The sequence below is a fragment of the Aplidium turbinatum genome, chromosome 8 (assembly GCF_918807975.1).
Source record: "Aplidium turbinatum chromosome 8, kaAplTurb1.1, whole genome shotgun sequence".
Lineage (NCBI taxonomy): Eukaryota > Metazoa > Chordata > Ascidiacea > Aplousobranchia > Polyclinidae > Aplidium > Aplidium turbinatum.
The window spans coordinates 26,729,058-26,736,018 of NC_137479.1; the positions used below are offsets into that span (position 1 = coordinate 26,729,058).

The 6,961-nt window shown below is 37.7% G+C and overlaps 1 long non-coding RNA gene across 1 annotated transcript; it reads left to right on the top strand.

Moving 5' to 3' along the window:
* Positions 1 to 1,979: 1,979 nt before the first annotated feature.
* On the top strand, positions 1,980 to 2,882 carry LOC145775276 (uncharacterized). The gene is made up of 3 exons (XR_014290143.1): positions 1,980 to 2,161; positions 2,392 to 2,510; positions 2,791 to 2,882. It is a non-coding gene; the product is annotated as an uncharacterized LOC145775276 (long non-coding RNA).
* The last annotated feature ends 4,079 nt before the right edge of the window (positions 2,883 to 6,961 follow it).

Genomic DNA, 6,961 nt, shown 5'->3' on the forward strand with positions numbered 1-6,961 from the left:
TGCAGCATTGCCACATTAGAAGAGTTGGTGCAAAGACCTTCGCAATAGGTCATCTGTGTCCTGCATACCAACGAACTACCTCTCAGGCATGTCTTTAAGCACTAATTGGATGGAGTCTTTTTAAACTCCGACTCGTTTTCAGGCCCAATTGGCAAAGAGCTAAATGGTTTAATGTCTGATTGGCATGGGGTTAAGTTTAAGCCATTATCTTTTATTGAATTTCCTCAAACGCCAAAAGAAGTTATGGAAAGTTTGAATTCCGATCAATTTTATGCATACCAAATTTGTTTGGCTGTCATATCTGGAAAACTTGAGAATGACTTAGCACAGTTTGAAGTAGGTGGCTTGTCACATGCAAGATGGTTGACACTTGCATGTCGTCTTTTGAGATACTACACTTCCCAAACAAAGCCGAGCCAAAATTTTACAATTCTGGTAGAATTTCTTTAAAAGTCTACTTCCTAAGTTGGTTTGATGTCAATAGCTTAACTCTAAATAAATAAAGTAGCTGTCAACTATTTTCGCATGCTCAAACGAATCAACCAATTTCCCTAGAAGCAAGCAAGAGACATTGCACCAAAAACTTTGATACGTAATGGCTTCTCAGCTCACCCCAAAAACATTCTTCTTTCGAAGATGGCTGACGCCTGACGATGATGATACAATTCGATCGCAAGCTGTCAATATTGTGCTATCGCTACGCAGAAGCAAATATGTTGAAATGACCCCAGATGATGAAAGTGCAAAGGCAAATTCTTTTGCAGAGAGGACAGTAACTGTTCGAAAATTCATCATACCGGAGATCAATATCAACGCCGAGTTCTACCACAACATGGCAAATTTTGATGAAATTCATGTCACAGAACCTACCGCAACCAAAGTCATAAATGATGATGCAATACAAAATTTCAAAATAAACAAGCTTGAACTTGATTACCCATGCCACAATCAAGCTGTAGAGCGTCATGTGAAGCTCGTAACAGAAGCTTCCATGCATGTGGCTGGGTTCGAAAGATGCCTGGGATGGTGTGATCCGCAAAAAGATCAAATCTCGGAAGTTGATGTCCTCTTTCAACACCAAAAAGCAATTTTACTGCTGAATACGATTGCATAATAACCACTTGTTTATAGTTACCAGGGGCATAGCCGGAACCTAAATATGAGGGAGGTAAAATGTTTTGTGACATTTTTTGAGTGTTTAAAAGTGCAACTGGATTTTCATTTTCAAGCAATGGGATTTTCATTAAGTGCTGCTTGACTTGAAGACCTGTCGGTGGTCCCTTCGCAGCCTTCCCGTTGTTGCTGGTTAGTTCATGCTCAATTTAAATTTTGATTGTGTAATAATTATTATTGTACGTAGTGTGACTTGACAAAACTGTATCTCTCTCTCAATAATTTTCATGCCTTTCAACCATTGAAATGTCATCTTAAATGCATCAAAACATTAATTTCATACTTAGTTCAAACTTCAGTTCCTCATCAATGCTGCAGATAACAATATTTCGATGTTCAATACACTTCTTCTCAAACAACAATCCAACCAATTGCTGAAATTTACTATTTTGGCTGTTGAAGTTCGTTAACTATAATGTTGTATAAGCAAAAATACCACAAAAACTATATTTTTGCTGTTTAGTCAAATTCTACTAGCAATAGAAGAAAAAGTTCTCTTAGAACAGATAGAAACATGGGTTTTCTGAATCTTTTAAGCCATTAAACAGATTTCTAGCACCAGTAAAAGTGGAGATAGAGCAATTTTGACCTTGCGTGACCTTTGACCTCAGGTAGGAGGGTCAATTTAGGGGTAGGAGAACCAAAATTATGTTCGGGGTTGTTTTTTAGGCCCAAAGACAACATTACAACACCTTAAATCAAAATCCAAAACATTAAGTGAAATTCACTCCACCCTAGTGCTGAAGCTTTTTAATATGATGGATGAAACCCCTGTCATTACATTCGATTTACATTTTGCAGGTGGCAAATTTAAGTCAAGTTGTTGGCAAAAATGCAAGCGATTGTATCAGTGGACTTATTCCAACTATTATTATCGAACACAACACAGTTCAAGTCATGTCGAGAACAAAAAAAGAAAAAAAAAACATCGTGAAGTCTAAGCACTCGTTTGATTGTTTAAAAAAGAATCTGAAAAAGGTTGTTCTTGGTGAGTACGGATAAATGTTTCTACTACGACTAAATGATTATGTCATAACTATGCCATTTTGCTCTTTTGATTAATGTATGATGTAATTGTGAAGAGTATTGAGTAATGTATGAAAATGTTTTAGTGGTGTACTCGCATTGATGTGAACAACGAACATGGTGGTTAGTAGGCTATGTCGGCATTTATATACAGTACTGATTTAACACTTCTTTTTTTACTTTCATGATTAGACATGGTGATGGCGCACGACAAAGCTGCTGCCGTGCAGCAAATTGATGAAGAGTTCCAGAGTGATTTCGAAATTGGAAGGACAGGCAAGGTGGCCGAAAACGGCAAAAACTAACTTTTGGTGAGCTTGTTGTATGTTTGAAAGACAACTGCGAATGTGTTGCTTTAGTTGTTGAATAACTATCTGTACACGCAATTAGAATGTATTGGAACTTGATTATCGCTCTGCATGGCGCAGAATCGAATGATAAGTTTTTTTGTCACGCACGTTGGAGAGAGGGATATTACATTGATATTGCAGATTGTCAATTAACTTCGTATTATCCTGGACGACAACTGATCAAAATCCTACACTGTTGCCAAACAGCCCTCTTGAATTAAATATTTTTATTCATTTGCAGGAATTCAGAATGATAAAGATACGCAAGAAAAAGCTGCTGATGTGCAATGAATATCCATCTGTCAATACGATTTGATGTGGCTTGTTTCTAATAAATGTGAAAATATAAGAAGCTCGTCTGTTACTTTGCTTTGTCACAAAGGGAGTAGTGTTGCTTATAAATCCGTGTTGCTGCTGTTCTTTCGCCCAAGGATTAGCTAGGTTCAACAATAAACTTTTGGTGATGAGCAAAGTTTAGGTACAAAGACGTTTGGCAAATGTAAATGCCAATGCTGTTCAGATGTTTTATGCACCAGCTTGCTTCGCATGGCCAACCTTGGTCAAAGCGCGGGCATCACAATAGTCAATAGGTCAGATGAAGCAGCGTCATGGTGCATAAAAGTCAACCAAAATTTAGGCGCCAGATGAAGCAAAATGGTGCACAAGCCATCTTGCTAACGTTGGCCAGATACAGATGCCAACGTTGGCAAGATGAAGCAAAATGGTGCATAAAACATTTTGCCAATGTTGGCAAGATACAGAAGCCAACGTTGGCTAGATGCAGAAGTCGACGTTGGCTAGATGCAGAAGTCGACGTTGGCTAGATGCAGACGCCAACGGTGGCATGATGCAGACGCCAACGCTGGCCAGATGCATCCAAATGGTGCATAAAACATTTTGCCAATGTTGGCAAGATGCAGAAGCCAATGTTGGCAAGATGCAGAAGCCAAGGTTGGCAAGATGCAAAAGCCAGCATTGGCAAGATGCAGACGTCAACGCTGGCCAGATGCATCCAAATGGTGCATAAAACATTTTGCCAACGTTGGCAAGATGCAGAAGGCAACGTTGGCAAGATGCAGTAGCCAGCGTTGGCAAGATGCATAATCCAATGTTGGCAAGATGCAGAAGCCAACGGTGGCAAGATGCAGACGCCAACGCTGGCCAGATGCATCCAAATGGTGCAAAAAACATCTTGCCAACGTTGGCGTCTGCATCTTGCCAATGTTGCGGCCACCTTCTTGCCAATGTTGCCCCAACAATCAATGTTTACTGGGTAATTTACAGGCTAGCAATACACACGTCATTTTTACGCATAGATACTTGGAAGCAGTACACGCCGGCTATGTTGCATCCATGGTTGCATCAATGCCTACAAATCGCAGGATAAGCTGTCTGAACATAGTTTTTTGAAGTCAGGAAATAAGCAAGTGAAAAGTTATCGCAATTCACTAACAAGAACACTTCAAACATAAAACAGATGACAGGTAAGCAGTATAAATTTAGAGATTTAACCGCTTGACTGCCAGGCTTTTTTGATGCATTTTTCAGAATTTAGCTTGAGCAAGGCTTTGATTTTGAACTGGTGTATTTTGAGAAGGGTAACTGCCAAAAAAAAATCAAAACAGGAAAGTTGTTGCATTTTCAACAGTCTTTTGAAATAAGTCCACAACTTTTGTTTATTTTTTTTTTGCAAATGTTCTAAATGACTATAATTTCTGACAAATTACAAAAAGTTTGCTGTTTTTCTTTCTTTTTCGTTGGACACCTGAAAAAAAAATCTTCAAACTGAGGTAAACCTTACCGCTAGATGTCAGGCAAGTGCAATGCATTCTACACAAACGTTGTTACACTTACAGTAATGTTTATGCGTTATGCCAAGAAAGAACCGAATAAACTTCACATTGCAAAAAAAAATTCTCTGTAAATGACAGAAAATTGCAGAAAAAGTTCAAGTAGGCTACAAAACTAGTAATTTTTTTTTGACTTTTAGAAAATACAAGGGGCGTCTTTCTAAAAATGTAAGACCTATGCAGTTTGGCAAACAAAGACCAGAGTTGTGATGATTACAAACAGTGTGTATTTTTTAGGGCTTGGGCTCTTTAAAGAGCCCTCGGCAGTTTTAGGGTTCAAAAAGGGTTTTAAGCTTCATAGTTTCAACGCAAATGTGCTTTGCATAGTTCTTACAAACAAGCATTTATCTTATCACTTTTTCAATGGATTCTTAGCTATCATATCGCACTACCTGAAACATTCACCACTGGATATCGCAAGATAGCTGATAGATTACCAGTTTATCTTCGACCTCATTGATTAGTTTAAGCATGCTACAGTATGTAGCATGTGCAGTATTTACAGAAAATGATAACATAACTTAGAACTCAAAGGATATAGGCTACACGAGATACGATTAGTAGTCAGGGAAGTTCAAAGTTTAGTTTAGGCCAAATATCGTTGATAGACCCAGACCCTCATACAAGACGCCTTTAAACAACGTAAGATGACTTTAAAAAATATAGGCTACTGTAATTTCTTGATTTTCCCGAATGGGAAACATTTCGAACTCCAGAAAAGCCTGAAAATCCCGCCCACGTCCAAATGTAGGTTATCCTCTGGTCTCTCTACCAAAGCTATTGTTCAAAAGAGCATTTTGTTTCAGACCTGCAGCAGTAGTTTCTAACCTTTTGTGATCAATGATCATGATAACTTTTAAAGAATTACCAAGTCTGAGAATTTCAAAAACTTTAAAAATTACCCTGTGTTGAATTTTCCAACATTAGTCATTAAAATATCAATTTTGCTGCTTTAATTTTGCAATTTTGCTGGTCTTTTTGCAAAAATGTTTAGGCCGCTGAAAGCTTCTATTAAAACCGATGTTAAAAATCAAAAAAAAAGAAGTGAGACAACTTGCTAAATGTAGCTTTGTAAAGAAATAAATTTGATTGGCTATAGCCGCTAGAAATCCGAAATTTTGTGGGATGTGCAGCTTTTTTGGGCATATTCAAGCCAATAGGCCTACTGTACCTGGTAGTTGAGGATTTAAATTAAATTGGATGAAGACAGTGCTGGAACATATTGCTGCCCAACGTCAAGAATGCCACTAAGTGTCTTGTCAAGACAGGCTACAGCTGGATGTTCTCAATACTATCAAATCTGTGTTTATTGGAACATCTCACTGCTCGGCGCCTCTTCGGACGATCGGTAGCAATACTCAGCTGTACGGAAGTTAGCCTACTACAGTCATGTAGTAGGCTACCTGTTCTAAATTGTAAGCTGCAGTTTGGTGTTTTTTTTATTTTTTAATCATGCAGTCGGCAAGCAAACTGTATCAGTGCAATACCCAGGATTCATTTTGTCACGACGAGTTTTAATACCAGCTGAGTGTAATCCTTTACAGCCATCAAAGATAGCCTTTTTTGCATCACTTTACATAGCTACCGCTTCAATTAGCTTAATTTAATCACTTTAATGAAATTTAAGTCCCGAGTGAGCAGATGCACAGAATAGACTCATACCAGATGCAGCACTTCATGATACAAGACGTTGATAGTAATTTGTTGAATAGTTGATTGTAATTAGTTGAAGAGATTGTTATAAACAAATCAGCTAGCGAGGATATTCATGGATGGTCGTAGCACAAGCAATAGACAACGTTTAACCTACTTTTATGTTCTAATTTTCACAAAAAGAAACGTATAGGCTACCAGGAAACAGTCTGCCAGTGAAAAAAGGGACCCGAATTGAAATAGCCTAGGCTATCCCTTTTGCTTTTTTTTGATAGCCATACAGCAAATAAACTATTTTTATCCTTTACGTTCAAGCTACTTGTGTATGTACTGTATATTTTCTGTTTTTTCAGACGCTAAAAATCTATCAATCAATCTAAATCGTTTTAACTGCCGGAGGGTTGATTTGAATATATAAGCCTTAACGCGGATAAATAGCAGTAAATAAAAATAATTCAAAGTCAGATTTAAATTAAAGCCTCTTTTAATAGAATACAAAAGATATACAGCGTTGCTATTACAGGCACAGGGGCACAAAAAACATACAACGTCAAATTTTAAAACCTTCTAATTATACTTTACGATTTTAATCGGGCTTAACATGGAAGTCACCACTGGGTGATGTCATTAATATTTCCTGATGATGTCAAGTCAGAGACAACCAATTTTTAAGCCATTTTCAATTTTAAGAAATTCTACCGAATGCTTGTCACATTTTCGGTTTGATATCGGTCAAATGTGCAATGTGCATGCCTGCTCTATGCGACGGCGGTTTACAAAAGGATGAGATGCAAGATAGAACACGATCATGCATAGATGATGCTCAGTAATGTAAAATTGCTCAAAGGCTCAAAACGTTAGTGAAATGTCTTTAGAATATGGTAAGCTTAAATCAACACACAGTTATCT